This window comes from Pseudophryne corroboree, unplaced genomic scaffold (assembly GCF_028390025.1).
Source record: "Pseudophryne corroboree isolate aPseCor3 unplaced genomic scaffold, aPseCor3.hap2 scaffold_497, whole genome shotgun sequence".
NCBI classification, from domain to species: Eukaryota; Metazoa; Chordata; class Amphibia; order Anura; family Myobatrachidae; genus Pseudophryne; species Pseudophryne corroboree.
In genome coordinates this window covers 285114-312938 of record NW_026970103.1, presented here as the reverse complement: position 1 = coordinate 312938, position 27825 = coordinate 285114, and the positions used below count along the sequence as shown (strand labels likewise).

The following is a 27825-nucleotide window of genomic DNA, read 5'->3' as shown; positions in this document are numbered from 1 at the left end:
TGGTTACTTATTGCTGCTCAGTAATACTAGTAGTGTGTCTCTCCTGCTCAGTGTCAGTTCTCAGTAGTATCCTCATCAGTGCTCAGTATCACTGCTCATTGTCTTGTGCTGCATTGTGGTGCTCAGCATACTACAGTACATTACTAATAGTCCAGTGCTGCATCTTGCTGCTCAGTGTCAGTTCTAGTATCCTCATCAGTGCTCACTATCACTGTTCATTGCATTTTGGTTTTCTGTATACTACAGTAACATAGTAATATAGTAACATATAGTAACATAGTTTTTGAGGTTGAATAGAGGCAAATTGCCCATCGTGTTCAACCTGTTTTAAGTTGTGATGATTCTACATACTTGCTGAATAATGTTTTATGACTAGTTAGCTACTATAACTCATGTTACCCCCGGATTAACCATGTTGATATTTTAAGTATTATAACCTTGGATAGCTTTTTCATTCAGAAATGTATCCATTCCTTTTTTAAATCCAATTACAGAGTCCGCCATTACCACCTTCCCTGGCAGGGAATTCCACATCCTGATTGCCCTAACAGTGAAGATCATAGTATCTCACCTGGCAGGTAAGTAGGAGTTGGGCTAGAGCTGTGGAGGATTGCTGCTCGGGCACCCCCTCTCAAGTGAAGGAGATCCAACTGAGGCAGCACAAGGGAACTCTCGAAAGAAGAACAAGGCTAGAGGAAGATCTGAGACAAAGAAATCTGACTTTTACCAGAGCTGACCAGAGGAAAGCACAAACACAGTCCCCCACTACCACAAATAATGCAGTCGAGTTTCCCACATTTGGGGAAATCACAGGGGTCAGCATACCCAGAATGCAATGAATGAACCTCACCCTGGGAGAACAATCTTCATGACCATGGTATCTCCTATGCAAAATAAGTATGATTTGGGATAGGGCTGGGGAGGGCCGCTGCTCAGGCACATCTCTGTCAAGTAAAGGAGATTCAACTGAGGCAGCACAAGGGAACTCTCATCTGGGGACAACAACTGCAGGGAGAACACATATTTTCAGATGAAAATCTTGGTCATGCTCTGGTTTCTCTTCAGAACGAACAAATCTTTCGCCTTTTACTAAAGATTTCCGTGGAGAGGAGCAAAACTGAGTTTTACCTCAATTTTTGCATGCCCCATCTTTTTGGGGTTTCTTTTATCGGTTTAAAGATAGAATGAGTGTGCTTTAATGAAAGCTCATTTGCATAGAAATTACAGTAAATGTTTGTTTCTTTTCAAACAGAACTTTCTTGACCATGCTACTTGCTTGAAAGATCTGGGAGCACATGGAATACAGTACAAACCATGCTTATAGCAAGGAGAAGCCAGGTGAGAAATCTGCTTTCTTTCAAATTGGGCGCTCACTTTGATCTGAATGAGGACTGCTGGCATGGCACTCAGGCGACAGGTGGAATCTTGGTCATGCTCTGGTTTCTCTTCAGAATGAACAAATCTTTCGCCTTTTATTAAAGATTATCCGTGGAGAGGAGCAAAACTGAGTTTTATCTCAATTTTTGCATGCCCCATATTATTGGGGTTTCTTTTATCAGTTTAAAGACAGAACGAGTGAGCTTTCTTGTTGGCTTTAATGTAAGTTTATTTGTATAACAATGACAGTAAATGTCTGTTTCTTTTCAAGCAGAACTTTCTTGACCATACTAATTGCTTGAAAGATCTGGGAGCACATGGAAAAGAGTACAAACCATGCTTATAGCAAGGGGAAGCCTGGTGAGAAATCTGCTTTCTTTCTTTCATATTGGGTGCTCACTTTGAGCTGAATGAGGACTGCTGGCATGGCACTCAGGCGACAGGTGGAATCTTGGTCATGCTCTGGTTTCTCTTCAGAACGAACAAATCTTTCGCCTTTTACTAAAGATTTCCGTGGAGAGGAGCAAAACTGAGTTTTATCTAAATTTTTGCATGCCCCATATTATTGGGGTTTCTTTTATCAGTTTAAAGACAGAACGAGTGTGCTTTCTTGTTAGCTTTAATGTAAGTTGCCATAGATGCAGTGAAACACGCGTGTAGGGCACGGCGTGTCCGCGTGTATTTGACTCATGTGAAATGTTATAAAACAAAAATATATGATTATGATGTTAGCTGTTAGTCTCCACTAATAGGGAATAGAAGCTGAGCTATAAGAAAGGAATACACTAGATATGATGTCACTTAGCAATTACAATGTCTAAAGTGCATACAGATAGCTACTAATAACTCTTGATAAGAATGTATATCAGTGTGGGTATATTTATATGATGGGATATTGGGACTAGTGAATATATATCACTCCTGCTGTCCAGATTGGCAATAACCAGACAATTATGATAAGAGTAGAGATGTCACATGGGCTGCTATAGATATTAATTTAATGCTGTATGTGTCATTTGTTACAAATGGATACATTTTCTATGAGTCAGCCTAGCAGCTGCATGTTCTAACAGAACACTATCCTCACACAGAATCTGCTAACCTTGAGATAACTAAATGACAGTGTGTAACAGTCTCTTTACTATAAGACTGTTACAAAGTAATACAGAATCTGCTAACCTTGAGATAACTAAATGACAGTGTGTAACAGTCTCTTTACTATAAGACTGTTACAAAGTAATACCGGTATATATATTTGAAGTCAGTCTAGCAGCTGTGTGTTCCAGCAGTTTATAAGACAAAGAAAATCTCCTATTGTGGAATCTAGACACATGGGACTGCTGGCCTGTGTCATACTATTTATATGTAATACCAGTAACATGTATATAACTGTTACATAATTGTTACAAATGGATAAATCTTTGAGTCAGCCTAGCAGCTGCATGTCCTAACAGGACACCATAAATCCTTTACAGTGTAACAAATTGATTGGTAACACTTAAAGGCTGGAGAGCAGTTATATGCCTTACTAGCATACTCAATATACCACATTATTACACCAGTTACCACGATTATTGACAGCGCATTTGATATATTATATTACCCTCACACTGAGTCTGTTTACCTTTAGATAACTAAGTGACCGAATATGTAACGGTTTCTCTATCATAAGACTGTTACAAAGTGAGATAGATATATTTGGAAGTCAGTCAAATAGCTGTGTGTTTCAGCGGTTTATAAGAAAATTCCTCATTGTGGAATCTGGACCACTAAGGGTTATTATATATATAGCACATGGAATTGCCACATCTCCCTATATGATAATTTCATTACACTGTAACATAATAAGAATTAACTCTTTAACAGTGTAAATAGAGAGTAATGAATCTCTGACACATGGAATATATTATTTCTTAGATGAATTGGATAAACCATTATGACAGACACTTTGCTTCCTAATAAGAATTGAGGTGGCTATACCTCTAAGGAAAGCATTATTGCCTACGCCTAGATCAGATTAAATAAGATCTGGCTGAATATATGAAGGAAGGTTGCTATTTATATGAGAATTGGAATTGCTATATTCCTTAAGGCAACCCCACCGATTGATATATGTTGTCAATTAAGTATATCTGAACGGCTATATCTGGACCAGATTTAATAAGATCTGGCTGATTATATGAAGGAGGGCTGCTATTTATATTAGAATTGCCATATTCCTTAAGGCAACCGCACCTGTTGGTATATCTCGCCAATTAACTATATCTAAACAGCTAAATTAAAGCTATTCATCATTTTTTTAGTTTGGATATTAATAAATATGATCTTTCCATGATGCATAGAGATTTCCCTATCAAGTGATTCCTTATCCGATATAGAAAGCTATGGTATTGAATTTAGGAATATAGTCTTAGGGGACACAGAGAAATAAGTGATCCCCATCTACCTAAGCACCCCACAAATTGGAGGTTAGCTTACCGGTTATACTCAATCACCCCCACAAATTCGCCAATGGGGATGGCTTCCCGGGAGGTAACCCCTATTGAGTGAAGGGAGTATATAGGATACGACCCAGTGGTACCTGACGACATAGATACTAACAGCTATTTAATAACATTACGCTAGAAAGTGATTATTAGCAACATATATATCTATATAAACAACCCCGCCAGGGTTGTGCCTTCAAAAATAATCACACACGGACACGCTTTTTAAACCTTTTTTTCACATCTCTTTATTCTTCTTATGCACATGTATGTTAGTTCTGTGATTTTAACCTTTATGTTTCACTGCAGTTTGGGATAATAATATTAATATTTATCCAATTTTAATACATACTTAATAAAGGTTATATTTTATGATTCATTCATTCTGTCCAGTGCGTCAACAGTGCAGATTTCTTCTTGTTTTTTCTCCCAAATTCTATAACAATGACAGTAAATGTTGTTACTTTTCAAACAGAACTTTCTTGACCATGCTACTTGCTTGAAAGATCTGGGAGCACATGGAAAACAGTACAAACCATGCAGTATCACAAGAGCCTTTATTTGATCTTTCATGAAGATAGAGCAGAATTGAGGACACGTCAACAATTTCTGCCGAAGGTGGTTCATCTTTCCACATGGTGCCTTTGGCCACTGACACCTTCGTTGAGTCAAAGTCTCTGGCTGTGGTCAGAACTTTGAAAATTTATGTCACCAGAACGGTTCAGATTAGGAAAACAGAGGCTCTGTTTGTCCTGTATGCTCCCAACAGGATTGGGTGTCCTGCTTCCATGTAGACCATTATGCGCTGGATCTGTGGTAAGATTCAGCATGCTCATTCCACGGCAGGATTGCCGTTACTGAATTAGGTGAAGACCCATTCTACTAGAAAGGTGGGTTCATCCTGGGCAGCTGGTCGGGGAGTCTCGGCATTGCAACTTTGCCGAGCAGCTATTTAGTAAACACTTTTGCTAAGTTTTACAAGTTTGATACCTTGGCTGATGATAACCTCAAGTTGGGTCATTCGGTGCTGCAGAGTCGTACGCACTCTCCCACCCGTTCAAGAGCTTTGGTATAACCCCATGGTTCTTAATGTGACCCCAGCATCCTCTAGGTCGTATGAGAAAATAGGATTTTAATACCTACCGGTAAATCCTTTTCTCTTAGTCCGTAGAGGATGCTGGGCACCCGTCCCAGTCCATACTGTGTCTGCAGTTATTACTTGTGGTTATACACATGTTGTGTTATGGTTCTGGTCAGCTTTTTGCTGCAATTGTTCATGCCGTTGGCTTGTGTTCTGTTGAATGCCACGTTCTGCGGCATGCTTAAGGTGTGAGCTGGTAAGATGCTCACCTTAGTTTAACAATAAATCCTTTCCTCGAAATGTCCGTCTCCCTGGGCACAGTTCCTATAACTGGAGTCTGGAGGAGGGGCATAGAGGGAGGAGCCAGTTCACACCCTTTGAAAGTCTTAAAGTGCCCATGTCTCTTGCGGATCCCGTCTATACCCCATGGTTCTTAATGTGACCCCAGCATCCTCTACGGACTAAGAGAAAAGGATGCCCTTGCGCACTATCCTGACTTCTCCTCCCGTCTGCTTACTTTGTGCCTTCCAACGCACAATGCGAACTACAGGTGGTGCTGCAGGGCCCACACCCTTTTACTTGCCTTACAGAACAGCTCTGGAGCTGTTACAGTGCCCAGCTGCTGCAAGAAATCAGCTTGAATGCTTCAGGGGATGGGGCATGGCCAACATGAGCCCCACACCAAAGGAGGGTGGGGGTGTTTAATGCGAACTAGGGGTCATCCAAGCACCGCAAAAGGCCGCCATGCCCTGCATGCCCCTTTTCTCTTTTCATATGCAGATGAGAGTTCCAGCCAACTTTGGTCCACTGCTAGGATGACATCACCGTATGCAAATCCGTCTTCTGCAGACCTTCCCCCTGGAATGCTTGTACTAGTTGTTGCATATGGTTTGATATTTGATGGTGCTTCAATATTAGGCAGCCTTCCACCCTCCCATGTTCATCTGAACAGATGTGGTCTCCCTGCAGTTGTTGTCCCCAGACGAGAGTTCCCTTGTGCGTCCTCAGTTGAATCTCCTTAACTTGACGGGGGAGGGGCTGCCCGAGCAGCCACCCTCCCCAGCCCTATCCCAACTCATACTTATTTTGCATATGAGATCTCTTGATCATGAAGATTGTTCTCACAGGGTGAGGTTCATCCATTATATTTTAAAATAGGAAGGTACAAATTACATATTTGAATTGCATCTATGTGCTGGATTCAAATGTCCCCCCCCCCCTTCCTTTCTCAATTGTGCCCGTCAGCAGCTATTCTAAGGTTGCTGCCAATGGGTGTGACACATTAATTTCTTCTGTGGGGTACACTGGACTCCACAAGGATTCACATTGGGGTGTAGAGTAGGATCTTGATCTGAGGCACCAACCGGCTCAAAGCTTTTGACTGTTCCCAAGATGCTCAGTGCATTCTCCTCTATAACCCCGCTTCCATGAACAGGGAGCTCAGTTTGTAGTTGGTGCCTTCAGTAGCAGGCCTCTTAACAGGGGCCTGCCTCAGGCAGCCTATTCTTAGCTATTAATTTTGACAAGAAAAGAAGAACTTGTTTTATGAGAATCTACAAGGGCTGCAGCAGGCTAGGTCTAATAGACATCTTTACTGCAGCTTCATCACTCCCAGCGGCGCTGTATACTCCCGTGCCCTGGTTGCTGGGTCACTGCAGCGGAGGCTCCAGTTTCTTCCTAAGGTCAGTCACACACACACCGCCCTTCCGGATCACGAGGCCGCTGATGAAGGGGAGCGTGGCCGTAGGGGGTGGACCGTGTGCGCACTGGCGTGGACACTGATTACTGGGCAGCCGCTCCACTAGCCACCAGGTACAGTTAAGGAGCACAGGTCTGGGAGTTTTACTCCTATATTAACCCAATTTTGTACTGCCCGCAGCGCATTGTGATAGGTAATAGGGCCTGATTCAGGTTGGATTGCAATCACAATAAGCGATCCAACTGCAAAAATTGCTAAGAGCATACGCATGTGCCTGCATTTTCTGCGGCACCCCGCAGAGAATGCGATCGCCTCTGCCTGTCAATCGGGGCGGGGGGGGGGGGAGAGGGGGGTCAGCAACACTCCATTTCCAAGTCAGGGATGGAGCGGTGCGGGGGCAAGGCTTCAAAATGGGGTCTGCAACGGAGGAGACACAGGGGGCGTGGTCACAGCGGCTGTATGACATCACATTCAGCCGCTGTGATCACAAAAATGGTGGCGGCTTCCTGCGCGCACATACAGTCTGCACCAGCAGGAGGCTACACCATTTTATATGATCACGCTGAACTGCAGTGCGACTGCAATTACAGCATGGTCAAGAATGGAGGCGTCATGCTCGGTGGCCATGCCCTGTCACTGTGCAGGAGCCAGCACCGCACACACACTAGTCCCCGGGTGCAGCCCCCAACCCCCGGGACACCCGGAGCAACCAAATGTAGATTCAGGCCACCAGGCCACGCCCCTACCTATGAAACCATGCCTCCTTTTTACCATTGCACTGCTTATCTGCGCGCACTGCATTACAATCTCCCTCGCCACCTCTCTGGGTGTCACCAGTGATAGTGACACCTCTGCCATGCTTGTAGCAGCTGGTCCTAAGATCTACGCCTCAAGCCCTGAGTGTTTGCCCTTGTGACTTGTTGATCATCATAGCGAAGCAGATGCTTACAGAAAACTGCAGGGGCTTAGATTGAAAATAAAAAAATTGATGGGTATAAGGTAGAGAGGAGCGGGTTCGGTTCTCCGAGAACCGAATTCCCGACGAACTCCACGTGGTTTACACTGGTCCGAGGCAGGCTCGGTTGTTCCCGCCTGACTCGGAAAACCTGAACAAGGGAAAATGTCATCATCCCGCTGTCGGATTCTCGCGAGATTCGGATTCCATATAAAGAGCTGCGCGTTGCCGCCATTTTTACTCGTGCATTGAAGAGAGAGCGGAGAGGACGTGGCTATGTTCTCTCAGTGGAAATCTCAATATCAGTGCTCAGTATCAGTGGTTACTTATTGCTGCTCTGTAATACTAGTAGTGTGTCTCTCCTGCTCAGTGTCAGTTCTCAGTAGTATCCTCATCAGTGCTCAGTATCACTGCTCATTGTCTTGTGCTGCATTGTGGTGCTCAGCATACTACAGTACATTACTAATAGTCCAGTGCTGCATCTTGCTGCTCAGTGTCAGTTCTAGTATCCTCATCAGTGCTCACTATCACTGCTCATTATATTGTGGTGTTCTGTATACTACAGTAACATAGTAATATAGTAACATATAGTAACATAGTTTTTGAGGTTGAATAGAGGCAAATTGCCCATCGTGTTCAACCTGTTTTAAGTTGTGATGATTCTACATACTTGCTGAATAATGTTTTATGACTAGTTAGCTACTATAACTCATGTTACCCCCGGATTAACCATGTTGATATTTTAAGTATTATAACCTTGGATAGCTTTTTCATTCAGAAATGTATCCATTCCTTTTTTAAATCCAATTACAGAGTCCGCCATTACCACCTTCCCTGGCAGGGAATTCCACATCCTGATTGCCCTAACAGTGAAGATCATAGTTCACCTGGCAGGTAAGTAGGAGTTGGGCTAGAGCTGTGGAGGATTGCTGCTCGGGCACCCCCTGTCAAGTGAAGGAGATCCAACTGAGGCAGCACAAGGGAACTCTCGAAAGAAGAACAAGGCTAGAGGAAGATCTGAGACAAAGAAATCTGACTTTTACCAGAGCTGACCAGAGGAAAGCACAAACACAGTCCCCCACTACCACAAATAATGCAGTCGAGTTTCCCACATTTGGGGAAATCACAGGGGTCAGCATACCCAGAGTGCAATGAATGAACCTCACCCTGGGAGAACAATCTTCATGACCATGGTATCTCCTATGCAAAATAAGTATGATTTGGGATAGGGCTGGGGAGGGCCGCTGCTCAGGCACATCTCTGTCAAGTAAAGGAGATTCAACTGAGGCAACACAAGGGAACTCTCATCTGGGGACAACAACTGCAGGGAGAACACATATTTTCAGATGAACATGGGAGGGCAGAAGGCTGCCTAATACTGAAGCACCCCCAAACAACAAACCAAATGCAACTACTAGTGCAAACATTCCTGGTAGTAGGCCTGCAGCAGATGGATTTGCATATGGTGATGTCATCCAAGCAGTGGGTCAAAGTTTGCTTCAACCCTCGTCTGCATATGAAAATAAAAATGGGGTGTGCAGGGCATGGCTGCCTTTTGCGGCGCTTGGATGACCCCTAGTTCGCATTAAACACCTCCACCCTCCGTCGGTGTGGGGCTCATGTTGGCTATGCCCCAGCCCCTGAAGCATTCAAGCTGATTTCTTGCAGCAGCTGGGCACTGTAACAGCTCCAGAGCTGCTCTGAAAGGCAAGTAAAAGGGTGTGGGCCCTGCAGCACTACCTGTAGTTTGCATTGTGCGTTGGAAGGCACAAAGTAAGCAGACAGGAGAAGTCAGGAGAGTGCACAAGGGCATAGAAGGCAGCGGCTCAAGAAAAGAGAAGTGGAAACAGACAGCAAACTAGGCTGGAGAGAGACCTGAGACAAAGAGATCTGAATTATACGAGAGCCGACCAGGGGAAACACAAATTATGCAGTCAAGTTTCCCACATTTGGGGAAATCGCAGGAGCAGCACACCCAGAGTGCAATGGGTGAGCCTTGCCCTGGGAGAAGCACCTTCATGATCATAGTATCTCACCTGGCAGGTATGTAGGAGTTGGGCTAGAGCTGGGGAGGGTCGCTGCTTGGGTACCCCCCTGTCAAGTGAAGGAGATCAAACTGAGGCAGCACAATGGAACTCTCGAAAGAAGAACAAGGCTAGAGGAAGATCTGAGACAAAGAAATCTGACTTTTACCAGAGCTGACCAGAGGAAAACACAAACACAGTCCCCCACTACCACAAATAATGCAGTTGAGTTTCCCACATTTGGGGAAATCACAGGGGTCAGCATACCCAGAATGCAATGAATGAACCTCACCCTGGGAGAACAATCTTTATGACCATGGTATCTCCTATGCAAAATAAGTATGATTTGGGAATTGGCTGGGGAGGGCCGCTGCTCAGGCACATCTCTGTCAAGTAAAGGAGATTCAACTGAGGCAGCACAAAGGAACTCTCATCTGGGGACAACAACTGCCGGGAGAACACATATTTTCAGATGAACATGGGAGGGCAGAAGGCTGCCTAATACTGAAGCACCCCCAAACAACAAACCAAATGCAACAACTAGTACAAGCATTCCTGGGGGAAGGTCTGCAGAAGACGGATTTGCATACAGTGATGTCATCCAAGCAGTGGGCCAAAGTTGGCTGGAACCCTCATCTGCATATGAAAAGAGAAAAGGGGTATGCAGGGCATGGCGGCCTTTTGCGGCGCTTGGATGACCCTTAGTTCGCATTAAACACCCCCACCCTCCTTCGGTGTGGGGCTCATGTTGGCCATGCCCCAGCCCCTGAAGCATTCAAGCTGATTTCTTTCAGCAGCTTGGCACTGTAACAGCTCCAGAGCTGCTCTGTAAGGCAAGTAAAAGGGTGTGGGCCCTGCAGCACTACCTGTAGTTTGCATTGTGCATTGGAAGGCACAAAGTAAGCAGACAGGAGGAGAAGTCAGGATAGTGCACAAGGGTGTAGAAGGGAGGGGCTCAAGAAAAAAGAAGTGGAAACAGACAGCAAACTAGGCTGGAGAGAAACCTGAGACAAAGAGATCTGAATTATATGAGAGCCGACTAGGGAAAACACAAATTATGCAGTCAAGTTTCCCACATTTGGGGAAATCGCAGGGGCAGCACACCCAGAGTGCAATGGGTGAGCCTTGCCCTGGGAGAAGCAACTTCATGATCATAGTATCTCACCTGGCAGGTAAGTAGGAGTTGGGCTAGAGCTGGGGAGGGTCGCTGCTCGGGCACCCCCCTGTCAAGTGAAGGAGATCCAACTGAGGCAGCACAAGGGAACTCTTGAAAGAAGAACAAGGCTAGAGGAAGATCTGAGACAAAGAAATCTGACTTTTACCAGAGCTGACCAGAGGAAAGCACAAACACAGTCCCCCACTACCACAAATAATGCAGTTGAGTTTCCCACATTTGGGGAAATCACAGAGGTAAGCTACCCAGAATGCAATGAATGAACCTAACCCTGGGAGAACAATCTTCATGACCATGGTATCTCCTATGCAAAATAAGTATGATTTGGGATAGGGCTGGGGAGGGCCGCTGCTCAGGCACATCTCTGTCAAGTAAAGGAGATTCAACTGAGGCAGCACAAGGGAACTCTCATCTGGGGACAACAACTGCAGGGAGAACACATATTTTCAGATGAACATGGGAGGGCAGAAGGCTGCCTAATACTGAAGCACCCCCAAACAACAAACCAAATGCAACAACTAGTGCAAGCATTCCTGGGGGAAGGCCTGCCGCAGATGGATTTGCATATGGTGATGTCATCCAAGCAGTGGGTCAAAGTTGGCTTCAACCCTCGTCTGCATATGAAAAGAGAAAAGGGGCATGCAGGGCATGGCGGCCTTTTGCGGCGCTTGGCTGACCCCTAGTTTGCATTAAACACCTCCACCCTCCGTCGGTGTGGGGCTCTTGTTGGCTATGCCCCAGCACCTGAAGCATTCAAGCTGATTTCTTGCTGCAGCTGGGCACTGTAACAGCTCCAGAGCTGCTCTGTAAGGCAAGTAAAAGGGTGTGGGCCCTGCAGCACTACCTGTAGTTTGCATTGTGCGTTGGACGGCACAAAGTAAGCAGACAGGAGAAGTCAGGAGAGTGCACAAGGGTATAGAAGGCAGCGGCTCAAGAAAAGAGAAGTGGAAACAGACAGCAAACTAGGCTGGAGAGAGACCTGAGACAAAGAGATCTGAATTATACGAGAGCCGACCAGGGGAAACACAAATTATGCAGTCAAGTTTCCCACAGGAGTATATAGGATACGACCCAGTGGTACCTGACGACATAGATACTAACAGCTATTTAATAACATTACGCTAGAAAGTGATTATTAGCAACATATATATCTATATAAACAACCCCGCCAGGGTTGTGCCTTCAAAAATAATCACACACGGACACGCTTTTTAAACCTTTTTTTCACATCTCTTTATTCTTCTTATGCACATGTATGTTAGTTCTGTGATTTTAACCTTTATGTTTCACTGCAGTTTGGGATAATAATATTAATATTTATCCAATTTTAATACATACTTAATAAAGGTTATATTTTATGATTCATTCATTCTGTCCAGTGCGTCAACAGTGCAGATTTCTTCTTGTTTTTTCTCCCAAATTCTATAACAATGACAGTAAATGTTGTTTCTTTTCAAACAGAACTTTCTTGACCATGCTTCTTTTTTGAAAGATCTGGGAGCACATGGAAAACAGTACAAACCATGCAGTATCACAAGAGCCTTTATTTGATCTTTCATGAAGATAGAGCAGAATTGAGGACACGTCAACAATTTCTGCCGAAGGTGGTTCATCTTTCCACATGGTGCCTTGGGCCACTGACACCTTCGTTGAGTCAAAGTCTCTGGCTGTGGTCAGAACTTTGAAAATTTATGTCACCAGAACGGTTCAGATTAGGAAAACAGAGGCTCTGTTTGTCCTGTATGCTCCCAACAGGATTGGGTGTCCTGCGTCCATGTAGACCATTATGCGCTGGATCTGTGGTAAGATTCAGCATGCTCATTCCACGGCAGGATTGCCGTTACTGAATTAGGTGAAGACCCATTCTACTAGAAAGGTGGGTTCATCCTGGGCAGCTGGTCGGGGAGTCTCGGCATTGCAACTTTGCCGAGCAGCTATTTAGTAAACACTTTTGCTAAGTTTTAAAAGTTTTAGAGTAAAGGAGATTCAACTGAGGCAGCACAAGGGAACTCCCATCTGGGGACAACAACTGCAGTGAGAACACATATTTTCAGATGAACATGGGAGGGCAGAAGGCTGCCTAATACTGAAGCACCCCCAAACAACAAACCAAATGCAACAACTAGTACAAGCATTCCTGGGGGAAGGTCTGCAGAAGACGGATTTGCATACAGTGATGTCATCCAAGCAGTGGGCCAAAGTTGGCTGGAACCCTCATCTGCATATGAAAAGAGAAAAGGGGTATGCAGGGCATGGCGGCCTTTTGCGGCGCTTGGATGACCCTTAGTTCGCATTAAACACCCCCACCCTCCTTTGGTGTGGGGCTCATGTTGGCCATGCCCCAGCCCCTGAAGCATTCAAGCTGATTTCTTGCAGCAGCTTGGCACTGTAACAGCTCCAGAGCTGCTCTGTAAGGCAACTAAAAGGGTGTGGGCCCTGCAGCACTACCTGTAGTTTGCATTGTGCATTGGAAGGCACAAAGTAAGCAGACAGGAGGAGAAGTCAGGATAGTCCACAAGGGTATAGAAGGGAGGGGCTCAAGAAAAAAGAAGTGGAAACAGACAGCAAACTAGGCTGGAGAGAGACCTGAGACAAAGAGATCTGAATTATATGAGAGCCGACCAGGGGAAACACAAATTATGCAGTCAAGTTTCCCACATTTGGGGAAATCGCAGGGGCAGCACACCCAGGTGAGATACTATAATCAGGACGGTGCTTCTCCCAGGGCAAGGCTCACCCATTGCACTCTGGGTGTGCTGCTCCTACGATTTCCCCAAATGTGGGACACTTGACTGCATAATTTGTGTTTCCTCTGGTCGGCTCTCGTATAATTCAGATCTCTTTGTCTCAGGTCTCTCTCCAGCCTAGTTTGCTGTCTGTTTCCACTTCTTTTTTTCTTGAGCCCCTCCCTTCTATACCCTTGTGCACTATCCTGACTTCTCCTCCCGTCTGCTTACTTTGTGCCTTCCAATGCACAATGCAAACTACAGGTAGTGCTGCAGGGCCCACACCCTTTTACTTGCCTTACAGAGCAGCTCTGGAGCTGTTACAATGCCCAGCTGCTGCAAGAAATCAGCTTGAATGCTTCATGGGATGGGGCATGGCCAACATGAGCCCCACACCAAAGGAGGGTGGGGGTGTTTAATGCGATCTAGGGGTCATCCAAGCACCGCAAAAGGCTGCCATGCCCTGCACGCCCCTTTTCTCTTTTCATATGCAGATGAGGGTTGAAGCCAACTTTGACCCACTGCTTGGATAACATCACCATATGCAAATCCATCTGCTGCAGGCCTTCCCCCAGGAATGCTTGCACTAGTTGTTGCATTTGGTTTGTTGTTTGGGGGTGCTTCAGTATTAGGCAGCCTTCTGCCCTCCCATGTTCATCTGAAAATATGTGTTCTCCCTGCAGTTGTTGTCCCCAGATGAGAGTTCCCTTGTGCTGCCTCAGTTGAATCTCCTTTACTTGACAGAGATGTGCCTGAGCAGCGGCCCTCCCCAGCCCTATCCCAAATCATACTTATTTTGCATAGGAGACACCATGGTCATGAAAATTGTTCACCCAGGGTGAGTTTCATTCATTGCATTCTGGGTATGCTGACCCCTGTGATTTCCCCAAATGTGGGAAACTCGCCTGCATTATTTGTGGTAGTGGGGGACTGTGTTTGTGTTTTCCGCTGGTCAGCTCTGGTAAAAGTCAGATTTCTTTGTCTCAGATCTTCCTCTAGCCTTGTTCTTCTTTCGAGAGTTCCATTGTGCTGCCTCAGTTGGATCTCCTTCACTTGACAGGGGGGTGCCCGAGCAGCGACCCTCCCCAGCTCTAGCCCAACTCCTACTTACCTGCCAGGTGAGATACTATGATCTTGAAGGTGCTTCTCCCAGGGCAAGGCTCACCCATTGCACTCTGGGTGTGCTGCCCCTGCGATTTCCCCAAATGTGGGAAACTTGACTGCATAATTTGTGTTTCCCCTGGTCGGCTCTCGTATAATTCAGATCTCTTTGTCTCAGGTCTCTCTCCAGCCTAGTTTGCTGTCTGTTTCCACTTCTCTTTTCTTGAGCCGCTCCCTTCTATGCCCTTGCGCACTATCCTGACTTCTCCCGTCTGCTTACTTTGTGCCTTCCAACGCACAATGCGAACTACAGGTAGTGCTGCAGGGCCCACACCCTTTTATTTGCCTTACAGAGCAGCTCTGGAGCTGTTACAGTGCCCAGCTGCTGCAAGAAATCAGCTTGAATGCTTCAGGGGCTGGGGCATAGCCAACATGAGCCCCACACCGAAGGAGGGTGGAGGTGTTTAATGCGAACTAGGGGTCATCCAAGCGCCGCAAAAGGCCGCCATGCCCTGCATAACCCTTTTCTCTTTTCATATGCAGATGAGGGTACCAGCCAACTTTGGCCCACTGCTTGGATGACATCACCGTATGCAAATTCGTCTCCTGCAGACCTTCCCCCAGGAATGCTTGTACTAGTTATTGCATATGGTTTGATATTTGATGGTGCTTCAGTATTAGGCAGCCTTCCGCCCTCCCATGTTCATCTGAAAAGATGTGGTCTCCCTGCAGTTGTTGTCCCCAGACGAGAGTTCCCTTGTGCTTCCTCAGTTGAATCTCCTTAACTTGACGGGGGAGGGGCTTGCCCGAGCAGCCACCCTCCCCAGCCCTATCCCAACTCATGCTTATTTTGCATATGAGATCTCTATATCATGAAGATTGTTCTCACAGGGTGAGGTTCATCCATTATATTTTAAAATAGGAAGGTTCAAATTACATATTTGAATTGCATCTATGTGCTGGATTCAAATGTTCCTCCCCCTTCCTTTCTCAATTGTGCCCGTCAGCAGCTATTCTAAGGTTGCTGCCAATGGGTGTGACACATTAATTTCTTCTGTGGGGTACACTGGACTCCACAAGGATTCACATTGGGGTGTAGAGTAGGATCTTGATCTGAGGCACCAACCGGCTCAAAGCTTTTGACTGTTCCCAAGATGCTCAGCGCATTCTCCTCTATAACCCCGCTTCCATGAACAGGGAGCTCAGTTTGTAGTTGGTGCCTTCAGTAGCAGGCCACTTAACAGGGGCCTGCCTCAGGCAGCCTATTCTTAGCTATTAATTTTGACAAGAAAATAAGAACTTTTTTTATGAGAATCTACAAGGGCTGCAGCAGGCTAGGTCTAATAGACATCTTTACTGCAGCTTCATCACTCCCAGCGGCGCTGTATACTCCCGTGCCCTGGTTGCTGGGTCACTGCAGCGGAGGCTCCGGTTTCTTCCTAAGGTCAGTCACACACACACCGCCCTTCCGGATCACGAGGCCGCTGATGAAGGGGAGCGTGGCCGTAGGGGGTGGACCGTGTGCGCACTGGCGTGGACACTGATTACTGGGCAGCCGCTCCACAAGCCACCAGGTACAGTTAAGGAGCACAGGTCTGGGGGTTTTTCTCCCATATTAAACCAATTTTGTACTGCCCGCAGCGCATTGCGATAGGTAATAGGGCCTGATTCAGGTTGGATTGCAATCACAATAAGCGATCCAACTGCAAAAATTGCTAAGAGCATACGCAAGTGCCTGCATTTTCTGCGGCACCCCGCAGAGAATGCGATCGCCTCTGCCTGTCAATCGGGGCAGGGGGGGAGAGGGGGGTCAGCAAAACTCCATTTCCAAGTCAGGGATGGAGCGGTGCGGGGGCAAGGCTTCAAAATGGGGTCTGCAACGGAGGAGACACAGGGGGCGTGGTCACAGCGGCTGTATGACATCACATTCAGCCGCTGTGATCACAAAAATGGTGGCGGCTTCCTGCGCGCACATACAGTCTGCACCAGCAGAAGGCTACACCATTTTTTATGATCACGCTGAACTGCAGTGCGACTGCAATTACAGCATGGTCAAGAAGGGAGGCGTCATGCTGGGTGGCCATGTCCTGTCACTGTGCAGGAGCCAGCACCGCTCACACACTAGTCCCCGGGTGCAGCCCCCAACCCCCGGGACACCCGGAGCAACAAAATGTAGATTCAGGCCACCAGGCCACGCCCCTACCTATGAAACCATGCCTCCTTTTTACCATTGCGCTGCTTATCTGCGCGCACTGCATTACAATCTCCTTCGCCACCTCTCTGGGTGTCACCAGTGATAGTGACACCTCTGCCATACTTGTAGCAGCTGGTCCTAAGATCTACGCCTCAAGCCCTGAGTGTTTGCCCTTGTGACTTGTTGATCATCATAGCGAAGCAGATGCTTACAGAAAACTGCAGGGGCTTAGATTGAAAATAAAAAAAATTATGGGTATAAGGTAGAGAGGAGCGGGTTCGGTTCTCCGAGAACCGAATTCCCCACGAACTCCACGTGGTTTACACTGGTCCGAGGCAGGCTCGGTTGTTCCCGCCTGACTCGGAAAACCTGAACAAGGGAAAATGTCATCATCCCGCTGTCGGATTCTCGCGAGATTCGGATTTCATATAAAGAGCTGCGCGTTGCCGCCATTTTTACTCGTGCATTGAAGAGAGAGCGGAGAGGACGTGGCTATGTTCTCTCAGTGGAAATCTCAATATCAGTGCTCATTATCAGTGGTTACTTATTGCTGCTCAGTAATACTAGTAGTGTGTCTCTCCTGCTCAGTGTCAGTTCTCAGTAGTATCCTCATCAGTGCTCAGTATCACTGCTCATTGTCTTGTGCTGCATTGTGGTGCTCAGCATACTACAGTACATTACTAATAGTCCAGTGCTGCATCTTGCTGCTCAGTGTCAGTTCTAGTATCCTCATCAGTGCTCACTATCACTGCTCATTACATTGTGGTGTTCTGTATACTACAGTAACATAGTAATATAGTAACATATAGTAATATAGTTTTTGAGGTTGAAAAGAGGCAAATTGCCCATCGTGTTCAACCTGTTTTAAGTTGTGATGATTCTACATACTTGCTGAATAATGTTTTATGACTGGGAGTTTTTTTAAGGTCAGTGCGCTTAGTCTCGCGTCCAAATATTCCTTTAAAGCAAAGGGTCGTCAAACAGGTTCTACTGTTTGGATTCAGTCAGTTGTGGATGCTCCGTCAGAAAACACCTCTCCAAACTTCTTTGGTGGCTGCTCAGTTCTTCAGAATATGACTTGGGTATGTTCAGTCATGAAATTCTGTGAAGGCAGGGGAGAAGAACAAGCGCCATATGGTGTAGTATTTTGAATAAATTGGAGTGATAGATAGGTATATACGAAGTAAGTACCGGATAGATTCTTGAGATTAGGCCTGTCTGTCTCACTAAATTCTTTGTGGCTGTTCCCCACCTAGGAGACAAAAGATCATCGCCATATGGTGTAGTAACCTCAGATATATCTTGGGGTACCCTCCCCTCTATTTCATGCGTACCAAAAGGAAAATTCAATATAGCATATAGGATATATTTATATCCAGGTAGATCAAGTCGGTCCAATATGATGTAATGGCTGAATCAGTCGACTGTTGCTGCCTTATATAGTATTATCAATAAAAAAATTTAATCCACAAAATAATAATACAAATTCAGATAAAAAATAAATAAAACAAATCAGAAAATCTTAGCTGATTGGTGTAGGCAGTAGTTAGGTCAGTCTCAACGCGTTTCGCCTCCAGGGCTTCCTCAGGAGAATACATCATATCAAAAGATACACATATTTATAGTGCTTTCAGTTTCGTTTTGGCCAGCACTTCCGGTTCTAACCTAAACCGGAAGTGACGCGGCAGTGGCCGGGACGAGCCGCGTCACTTCCGGTTTCACGGAGCAAACGGACTCTATGTCCGTCTTGCGCTACTTATACAGACTGATCTAAAATTTATATTAACACTGCACCACCAATGCAATCTAATGTTAAATATCAAGCCACATATGCATTTAGTATGTAAGTCGGACCGAGCACTTCCGGTTCCGGAAATGACGCGAACCGGAAGTGCTGGCCAAAATGAAACTGAAAGCACTATAAATATGTGTATCTTTTGATATGATGTATTCTCCTGAGGAAGCCCTGGAGGCGAAACGCGTTGAGACTGACCTAACTACTGCCTACACCAATCAGCTAAGATTTTCTGATTTGTTTTATTTATTTTTTATCTGAATTTGTATTATTATTTTGTGGATTAAATTTTTTTATTGATAATACTATATAAGGCAGCAACAGTCGACTGATTCAGCCATTACATCATATTGGACCGACTTGATCTACCTGGATATAAATATATCCTATATGCTATATTGAATTTTCCTTTTGGTACGCATGAAATAGAGGGGAGGGTACCCCAAGATATATCTGAGGTTACTACACCATATGGCGATGATCTTTTGTCTCCTAGGTGGGGAACAGCCACAAAGAATTTAGTGAGACAGACAGGCCTAATCTCAAGAATCTATCCGGTACTTACTTCGTATATACCTATCTATCACTCCAATTTATTCAAAATACTACACCATATGGCGCTTGTTCTTCTCCCCTGCCTTCACAATGTTTTATGACTAGTTAACTACTACAACTCATGTTCCCCCTGGATTAACCATGTTGATATTTTAAGTATTATAACCTTGGATAGCTTTTTCATTCAGAAATGTATCCATTCCTTTTTTAAATCCAATTACAGAGTCCACCATTACCACCTTCCCTGGCAGGGAATTCCACATCCTGATTGCCCTAACAGTGAAGATCATAGTATCTCACCTGGCAGGTAAGTAGGAGTTGGGCTAGAGCTGTGGAGGATTGCTGCTTGGGCACCCCCTGTCAAGTGAAGGAGATCCAACTGAGGCAGCACAAGGGAACTCTTGAAAGAAGAACAAGGCTAGAGGAAGATCTGAGACAAAGAAATCTGACTTTTACCAGAGCTGACCAGAGGAAAGCACAAACACAGTCCCCCACTACCACAAATAATGCAGTCGAGTTTCCCACATTTGGGGAAATCACAGGGGTCAGCATACCCAGAATGCAATGAATGAACCTCACCCTGGGAGAACAATCTTCATGACCATGGTATCTCCTATGCAAAATAAGTATGATTTGGGATAGGGCTGGGGAGGGCCGCTGCTCAGGCACATCTCTGTCAAGTAAAGGAGATTCAACTGAGGCAGCACAAGGGAACTCTCATCTGGGGACAACAACTGCAGGGAGAACACATATTTTCAGATGAACATGGGAGGGCAGAAGGCTGCCTAATACTGAAGCACCCCCAAACAACAAACCAAATGCAACAACTAGTGCAAGCATTCCTGGGGGAAGGCCTGCAGCAGATGGATTTGAATATGGTGATGTCATCCAAGCAGTGGGTCAAAGTTGGCTTCAACCCTCGTCTGCATATGAAAAGAATAAAGGGGTGTGCAGGGCATGGCGGCCTTTTGCAGCGCTTGGATGACCCCTAGTTCGCATTAAACACCTCCACCCTCCTTCGGTGTGGGGCTCATGTTGGCTATGCCCCAGCCCCTGAAGCATTCAAGCTGATTTCTTGCAGCAGCTGGGCACTGTAACAGCTCCAGAGCTGCTCTGTAAAGCAAGTAAAAGGGTGTGGGCCCTGCAGCACTACCTGTAGTTTGCATTGTGCGTTGGAAGGCACAAAGTAAGCAGACGGGAGAAGTCAGGATAGTGCACTAGGGTATAGAAGGGAGGGGCTCAAGAAAAAAGAAGTGGAAACAGACAGCAAACTAGGCTGGAGAGAGACCTGAGACAAAGAGATCTGAATTATATGAGAGCCGACCAGGGGAAACACAAATTATGCAGTCAAGTTTCCCACATTTGGGGAAATCGCAGGGGCAGCACACCCAGAGTGCAATGGGTGAGCCTTGCCCTGGGAGAAGCATCTTCATGATCATAGTATCTCACCTGGCAGGTAAGTAGGAGTTGGGCTAGAGCTGGGGAGGGTCGCTGCTCGGGCACCCCCCTGTCAAGTGAAGGAGATCCAACTGAGGCAGCACAAGGGAACTCTCGAAAGAAGAACAAGGCTAGAGGAAGATCTGAGACAAAGAAATCTGACTTTTACCAGAGCTGACCAGAGGAAAGCACAAACACAGTCCCCCACTACCACAAATAATGCAGTTGAGTTTCCCACATTTGGGGAAATCACAGGGGTCAGCATACCCAGAATGCAATGAATGAACCTAACCCTGGGAGAACAATCTTCATGACCATGGTATATCCTATGCAAAATAAGTATGATTTGGGATAGGGCTGGGGAGGGCCGCTGCTCAGGCACATCTCTGTCAAGTAAAGGAGATTCAACTGAGGCAGCACAAGGGAACTCTCATCTGGGGACAACAACTGCAGGGAGAACACATATTTTCAGATGAACATGGGAGGGCAGAAGGCTGCCTAAAACTGAAGCACCCCCAAACAACAAACCAAATGCAACTACTAGTGCAAGCATTCCTGGGGGAAGGCCTGCAGCAGATGGATTTGCATATGGTGATGTCATCCAAGCAGTGGGTCAAAGTTGGCTTCAACCCTCGTCTGCATATGAAAAGAAAAAAGGGGTGTGCAGGGCATGGCGCCCTTTTGCGGCGCTTGGATGACCCCTAGTTCGCATTAAACACCTCTACCCTCCTTCGGTGTGGGGCTCATGTTGGCTATGCCCCAGCCCCTGAAGCATTTAAGCTGATTTCTTGCAGCAGCTGGGCACTGTAACAGCTCCAGAGCTGCTCTGTAAAGCAAGTAAAAGGGTGTGGGCCCTGCAGCACTACCTGTAGTTTGCATTGTGCGTTGGAAGGCACAAAGTAAGCAGACGGGAGAAGTCAGGATAGTGCACAAGGGTATAGAAGGGAGGGGCTCAAGAAAAAAGAAGTGGAAACAGACAGCAAACTAGGCTGGAGAGAGACCTGAGACAAAGAGATCTGAATTATATGAGAGCCGACCAGGGGAAACACAAATTATGCAGTCAAGTTTCCCACATTTGGGGAAATCGCAGGGGCAGCACACCCAGAGTGCAATGGGTGAGCCTTGCCCTGGGAGAAGCATCTTCATGATCATAGTATCTCACCTGGCAGGTAAGTAGGAGTTGGGCTAGAGCTGGGGAGGGTCGCTGCTCGGGCACCCCCCTGTCAAGTGAAGGAGATCCAACTGAGGCAGCACAAGGGAACTCTCGAAAGAAGAACAAGGCTAGAGGAAGATCTGAGACAAAGAAATCTGACTTTTACCAGAGCTGACCAGAGGAAAGCACAAACACAGTCCCCCACTACCACAAATAATGCAGTTGAGTTTCCCACATTTGGGGAAATCACAGGGGTCAGCATACCCAGAATGCAATGAATGAACCTAACCCTGGGAGAACAATCTTCATGACCATGGTATCTCCTATGCAAAATAAGTATGATTTGGGATAGGGCTGGGGAGGGCCGCTGCTCAGGCACATCTCTGTCAAGTAAAGGAGATTCAACTGAGGCAGCACAAGGGAACTCTCATCTGGGGACAACAACTGCAGGGAGAACACATATTTTCAGATGAACATGGGAGGGCAGAAGGCTGCCTAATACTGAAGCACCCCCAAATAACAAACCAAATGCAACAACTAGTGCAAGCATTCCTGGGGGAAGGCCTGCAGCAGATGGATTTGAATATGGTGATGTCATCCAAGCAGTGGGTCAAAGTTGGCTTCAACCCTCGTCTGCTTATGAAAAGAATAAAGGGGTGTGCAGGGCATGGCGGCCTTTTGCGGCGCTTGGATGACCCCTAGTTCGCATTAAACACCTCCACCCTCCTTCGGTGTGGGGCTCATGTTGGCTATGCCCCAGCCCCTGAAGCATTCAAGCTGATTTCTTGCAGCAGCTGGGCACTGTAACAGCTCCAGAGCTGCTCTGTAAAGCAAGTAAAAGGGTGTGGGCCCTGCAGCACTACCTGTAGTTTGCATTGTGCGTTGGAAGGCACAAAGTAAGGAGACGGGAGAAGTCAGGATAGTGCACAAGGGTATAGAAGGGAGGGGCTCAAGAAAAAAGAAGTGGAAACAGACAGCAAACTAGGCTGGAGAGAGACCTGAGACAAAGAGATCTGAATTATATGAGAGCCGACCAGGGGAAACACAAATTATGCAGTCAAGTTTCCCACATTTGGGGAAATCGCAGGGGCAGCACACCCAGAGTGCAATGGGTGAGCCTTGCCCTGGGAGAAGCATCTTCATGATCATAGTATCTCACCTGGCAGGTAAGTAGGAGTTGGGCTAGAGCTGGGGAGGGTCGCTGCTCGGGCACCCCCCTGTCAAGTGAAGGAGATCCAACTGAGGCAGCACAAGGGAACTCTCGAAAGAAGAACAAGGCTAGAGGAAGATCTGAGACAAAGAAATCTGACTTTTACCAGAGCTGACCAGAGGAAAGCACAAACACAGTCCCCCACTACCACAAATAATGCAGTTGAGTTTCCCACATTTGGGGAAATCACAGGGGTCAGCATACCCAGAATGCAATGAATGAACCTAACCCTGGGAGAACAATCTTCATGACCATGGTATCTCCTATGCAAAATAAGTATGATTTGGGATAGGGCTGGGGAGGGCCGCTGCTCAGGCGCATCTCTGTCAAGTAAAGGAGATTCAACTGAGGCAGCACAAGGGAACTCTCATCTGGGGACAACAACTGCAGAGAGAACACATATTTTCAGATGAACATGGGAGGGCAGAAGGCTGCCTAATACTGAAGCACCCCCAAACAACAAACCAAATGCAACAACTAGTTCAAGCATTCCTGGGGGAAGGCCTGCCGCAGATGGATTTGCATATGGTGATGTCATCCATGCAGTGGGTCAAAGTTGGTTCAAACACCTTTGCAAAGTTCTATAAGTTTGATACCCTGGCTGAGGAGGACCTCCTGTTTGCTCAATCAGTGCTGCAGAGTCATCCGCACTCTCCTGCCCGTTTGGGAGCTTTGGTATAATCCCCATGGTCCTTACGGAGTCCCCAGCATCCTCTAGGACGTAAGAGAAAATAAGATTTTAAACCTACCGGTAAATCTTTTTCTCGTAGTCCGTAGAGGATGCTGGGTGCCCGTCCCAAGTGCGGTCTACTTCTGCAAGACTTGTATATAGTTATTGCTTACATAAGGGTTATATGTTAGTTTTCATCGGTCTTGGACTGATGCTATGTTGTTTTCATACTGTTAACTGGGTAGTATATCACAAGTTATACGGTGTGATTGGTGTGGCTGGTATGAATCTTGACCTTGGATTAACAAAAATCCTTTCCTCGTACTGTCCGTCTCCTCTGGGCACAGTTTCTCTAACTGAGGTATGGAGGAGGGGCATAGAGGGAGGAGCCAGTGCACACCCAGATCAAAAGTCTTTCTTAAAGTGCCCATGTCTGCTGCGGAGCCCGTCTATCCCCCATGGTCCTTACGGAGTCCCCATCATCCTCTACGGACTACGAGAAAAAAAAATTACCGGTAGGTTTAAAATGTTATTTTTTTCTCTGCAACCCACTGCTAAATTGTGCTTCCTAGCTGTTTTTTATAAAATCACTTAATTAAATCTAACTCTGATTACGTCAGAGAAGGCCAGGTACCCTACACCATAAGAGGGGGTATGAAATTTTGACTTGTCTTCTTAAAGATCACCAAAATCTGTTGACAAGGTCAATTACATCCCTGGGTGGGATTGAACCACCAACCTTTTGGTTAATAGCCCATGTAAGTGCAAGAAATCCTGAAGCACTCACTCATCATGGGAAAGTACCAATGTGTTTCTTACAAAAATTCTCCAGATTATTGACTTTTTAAAGTTTTTCTAGGAAACGTTCTAGATGAATGCTTATTAGCCTTTGTCAGTATTGACTTTTGCAAGGTGTCTCTGTGGCGCAATCGGTTAGCATGTTTGGCTATTAACCAAAAGGTTGGTGGTTCAATCCCACCCAGGGATGTAATTGACCTTGTAATCAGATTTTGGTGATCTTTAAGTAGACAAGTCAAAATTTCAAAAACCCCCCTTATGGTGTAGGGTACCTGGCCTTCTCTGATGTAATCAGAGTTAGATTTGATTAAGTGATTTTATAAAAAAACAGCTAGGAAGCACAATTTAGCAGTGGGTTGCAGAGAAAAAAAATTATGCTGGCAGAAAAGTACAATTGAGTGATTAAACAGCTCTTCATTTTCTGATTTTATGTTTATGCTAACAAATTTGCTCTCTGAAAAGTGTCCACAAAGCCAAGTCTCTGATTAACACCTTTGTAGGAATGGTTTTTCACCTATTACTGAATTAAACTTGCTTCATTGGAAAGGCATCAAAGATGCATCCTCATTTCAATGTCTACTGAAATAATACAGGTTGACACCAGGAAACGTCACTGCATCATTGCTGCTTCCTCATGGGGAAGTCTGTTTAATGTGAAAACAAGGTGATATCTAATCAGCACACAGGTAAGGAATTAAGAAAATCTTTCTTTATGGGTGAAGATGTTTCTCACAAATTGTTGTCCCAATGCATCATTGAAATTCAAGATGGAAGATGATTTTCATATATCACTTGTACATTTTGCATTGCTCTTCTGGTGACAATGTAGTTTGTTTTTGTCAATTACCATTTCAGTAATAGGGTAAAGAAAATTAAGTGGATTTTTTAAAGAAAACAATGCTGTCAATATACTATTAAAACAAATTAAAATGATAAAAGTTATTGTACTTTAAGTAAAAATAAAAGAGCCAAAATATCAATCCCAGTTTTTGATTACTTTAATTATAAAAAAAAAAATGCACATAGCAGAGGATAGTTTCGATCAATCGACCTCTGGGGTATGGGCCCAGCATGCTTCCATTGCACTACTCTGCTGCTCATGGAAGTGTAAGAGATCCTGAAGACTAAATTGATTAAAGGCCTAAAAGTACTTGACTATAAGGAAAGACTTACTAGGCTGAATATTTATACACTAGAAAAGAGGTGCCTAAGAGGAGATATTATTAATATCTTCAAATATGTAAAGATACATAACAAAGAGTTATCAGAGGAATTATTTATTAAAAGAACACGTGGTCACTCGCTGCGACTGGAGGAAAGTTCAGAACGCAATGGAGGAAAGGATTCTTCACTGTTAGGGCAATCAGGATGTGGAATTCCCTGCCAGGGAAGGTGGTAATGGCGGACTCTGTAATTGGATTTAAAAAAGGAATGGATACATTTCTGAATGAAAAAGCTATCCAAGGTTATAATACTTAAAATATCAACATGGTTAATCCGGGGGTAACATGAGTTATAGTAGCTAACTAGTCATAAAACATTATTCAGCAAGTATGTAGAATCATCACAACTTAAAACAGGTTGAACACGATGGGCAATTTGCCTCTATTCAACCTCAAAAACTATGTTACTATATTACTATGTTATTGTAGTATACAGAACACCACAATGCAGGGGCGGATTGGGACGCCGGGACACCATGCCAGTTCCTGGTAGGCTGGCCCCTTTGTCCCCTCAGAGGGCTGACTTTCTCCTCCACCAGGCCGGCTACCGCGATCGGAGCTTAGCTCCGATCGGGTAGCGCTGAGAAACAGTCCCCTTTCACAGTCTGTTTAGCTGCAGGCTGTGTAGAGCTGCTCGTACTCGGTGGGCTGTCAGTGTGCAGCACTTCCTCACTGTAAGCCCCGCCCTCTTCATGACGTCGGGCGGGGCGGGATCAGCACTCTGCACAGCAATGTCTGCTTCCATTTAACTACACACCACAGAGACTTATTTGAGAACTATAGGAAGATGTGAGGCAGAAGAAGAAACTAGCAGTGAGTACACTGTACTCAGTACAGTAAGCTGCAGTGCAGAAAGGTATAAGGATAAGTGAGAGTGAAGAGAGGAATGTGACTTAGGAATGACAGTGGAGGGAAAGAAAAGACTAGCCTGAGGCAGCAAAGAAAAGTAGGTGATAGAGAAAAGAAAGCTAGTGAGATGCTCTGTGTATAGTGAGATGCTCTGTGTGATGCTCTGTGTGTAGTGAGATGCTCTGTTTGTAGTGAGATGCTCTGTGTGCAGTGATATGCTCTGTGTAAAGTGAGATGCTCTGTGTATAGTGAGATGCTCTGTGTGTAGTGATATGCTCTGTGTGTAGTGAGATGCTCTGTGTGTAGTGATATGCTCTGTGTGTAGTGAGATGCTCTGTGTGTAGTGAGATGCTCTGTGTGTAGTGATATGCTCTGTGTAAAGTGAGATGCTCTGTGTATAGTGAGATGCTCTGTGTGTAGTGATATGCTCTGTGTGTAGTGAGATGCTCTGTGTATAGTGAGATGCTCTGTGTGTAGTGATATGCTCTGTGTGTAGTGAGATGCTCTGTGTAGTGATATGCTCTGTGTGTAGTGAGATGCTCTGTGTATAGTGAGATGCTCTGTGTAAGAGGTTAGAAAAGAGTCAAGGTCAGTATGTTATGTGACAGATGAGAAAGGAAGAAAAGTGAGTGAGAGATGATCTAGAAAAGAAAGGGAGAGTAAATGAGAATACAGACTAAAGAGAAAGGTGAGGCTTCAAAGAGCGTACGGAGTAAAGAAAAGGGGTATAGGCAGATTGGCATGCCGGGATGCCGGACCAGATGCCGTTTGACTGGTCCGGATGTCCCCTCAGTGACCGCCGTTATCACTCATGCTGGCCGGCTGCCGTGAGTGGTGTTTAGCTCCGATCGCGGCAGCGTTAACCTGAAGCTAACTGAGAGATGGCCGCCAGCTGAGCTGCTGCGCATGTGCATATATATAAACAAATCCAGAAGCCCGGCATTCCATATATCACCATTACTTAGCTGGTTTCCCGCAGTAGAAGGATATACAGTATGCGACAGACAGCGACACTCCACGCCGCAATAATGAACACCGCACAGGAGGTAAGTTTCAACGTTTCATTGGCTAAACATATATGATGTCCTGATGAAAATGCCATATATTATGTTAAGGCATTGAAACGTTGAAACATACCTCCTGTGTGGTGTTCATTATTGCGGTGTGGAGTGTCGCTGTCTGTCACATACTATATATATACTATATATATTTTATTATCAACGTTTCAAGGCCGAAAATAATGTGCTTTGCCTGGGGCAATGCGTATAATGTGCTCTGCCTGGGGTAAAGTGTATACCATTCTCTACCTGGCACAAAG

General features: G+C 45.6%; 15 non-coding genes and 4 pseudogenes across 15 annotated transcripts; 6 read left to right on the top strand and 13 right to left on the bottom strand.

Moving 5' to 3' along the window:
- Positions 1 to 737: 737 nt before the first annotated feature.
- LOC135030261 (U1 spliceosomal RNA) lies at positions 738 to 901 on the bottom strand. Its single transcript, XR_010226298.1, has one exon. It is a non-coding gene; the product is annotated as a U1 spliceosomal RNA (small nuclear RNA).
- Positions 902 to 1045: 144 nt separating this feature from the next.
- Positions 1046 to 1161, top strand: LOC135030328 (U5 spliceosomal RNA). The gene has a single exon (XR_010226350.1). It is a non-coding gene; the product is annotated as a U5 spliceosomal RNA (small nuclear RNA).
- Positions 1162 to 1431: 270 nt separating this feature from the next.
- LOC135030365 (U5 spliceosomal RNA) lies at positions 1432 to 1548 on the top strand. The gene has a single exon (XR_010226386.1). It is a non-coding gene; the product is annotated as a U5 spliceosomal RNA (small nuclear RNA).
- Positions 1549 to 1834: 286 nt separating this feature from the next.
- Positions 1835 to 1950, top strand: LOC135030331 (U5 spliceosomal RNA). The gene has a single exon (XR_010226353.1). It is a non-coding gene; the product is annotated as a U5 spliceosomal RNA (small nuclear RNA).
- A 6701-nt stretch (positions 1951 to 8651) lies between these two features.
- On the bottom strand, positions 8652 to 8815 carry LOC135030383 (U1 spliceosomal RNA). Its single transcript, XR_010226403.1, has one exon. It is a non-coding gene; the product is annotated as a U1 spliceosomal RNA (small nuclear RNA).
- Positions 8816 to 9486: 671 nt separating this feature from the next.
- Positions 9487 to 9649, bottom strand: LOC135030269 (U1 spliceosomal RNA). The gene has a single exon (XR_010226305.1). It is a non-coding gene; the product is annotated as a U1 spliceosomal RNA (small nuclear RNA).
- A 152-nt stretch (positions 9650 to 9801) lies between these two features.
- Positions 9802 to 9965, bottom strand: LOC135030380 (U1 spliceosomal RNA). The gene has a single exon (XR_010226401.1). It is a non-coding gene; the product is annotated as a U1 spliceosomal RNA (small nuclear RNA).
- A 691-nt stretch (positions 9966 to 10656) lies between these two features.
- On the bottom strand, positions 10657 to 10802 carry LOC135030275 (U1 spliceosomal RNA; annotated as a pseudogene).
- Positions 10803 to 10954: 152 nt separating this feature from the next.
- Positions 10955 to 11117, bottom strand: LOC135030179 (U1 spliceosomal RNA). Its single transcript, XR_010226228.1, has one exon. It is a non-coding gene; the product is annotated as a U1 spliceosomal RNA (small nuclear RNA).
- Positions 11118 to 13478: 2361 nt separating this feature from the next.
- Positions 13479 to 13634, top strand: LOC135030327 (U1 spliceosomal RNA). Its single transcript, XR_010226349.1, has one exon. It is a non-coding gene; the product is annotated as a U1 spliceosomal RNA (small nuclear RNA).
- A 675-nt stretch (positions 13635 to 14309) lies between these two features.
- LOC135030221 (U1 spliceosomal RNA) lies at positions 14310 to 14473 on the top strand. The gene has a single exon (XR_010226267.1). It is a non-coding gene; the product is annotated as a U1 spliceosomal RNA (small nuclear RNA).
- Positions 14474 to 14625: 152 nt separating this feature from the next.
- On the top strand, positions 14626 to 14788 carry LOC135030262 (U1 spliceosomal RNA). The gene has a single exon (XR_010226299.1). It is a non-coding gene; the product is annotated as a U1 spliceosomal RNA (small nuclear RNA).
- A 4845-nt stretch (positions 14789 to 19633) lies between these two features.
- LOC135030250 (U1 spliceosomal RNA) lies at positions 19634 to 19797 on the bottom strand. The gene has a single exon (XR_010226293.1). It is a non-coding gene; the product is annotated as a U1 spliceosomal RNA (small nuclear RNA).
- A 692-nt stretch (positions 19798 to 20489) lies between these two features.
- LOC135030254 (U1 spliceosomal RNA) lies at positions 20490 to 20631 on the bottom strand (annotated as a pseudogene).
- Positions 20632 to 20783: 152 nt separating this feature from the next.
- Positions 20784 to 20947, bottom strand: LOC135030170 (U1 spliceosomal RNA). The gene has a single exon (XR_010226220.1). It is a non-coding gene; the product is annotated as a U1 spliceosomal RNA (small nuclear RNA).
- Positions 20948 to 21639: 692 nt separating this feature from the next.
- On the bottom strand, positions 21640 to 21781 carry LOC135030253 (U1 spliceosomal RNA; annotated as a pseudogene).
- A 152-nt stretch (positions 21782 to 21933) lies between these two features.
- Positions 21934 to 22097, bottom strand: LOC135030364 (U1 spliceosomal RNA). Its single transcript, XR_010226385.1, has one exon. It is a non-coding gene; the product is annotated as a U1 spliceosomal RNA (small nuclear RNA).
- Positions 22098 to 22789: 692 nt separating this feature from the next.
- Positions 22790 to 22931, bottom strand: LOC135030252 (U1 spliceosomal RNA; annotated as a pseudogene).
- A 152-nt stretch (positions 22932 to 23083) lies between these two features.
- Positions 23084 to 23247, bottom strand: LOC135030353 (U1 spliceosomal RNA). Its single transcript, XR_010226374.1, has one exon. It is a non-coding gene; the product is annotated as a U1 spliceosomal RNA (small nuclear RNA).
- Between the last annotated feature and the right edge of the window lie 4578 nt (positions 23248 to 27825).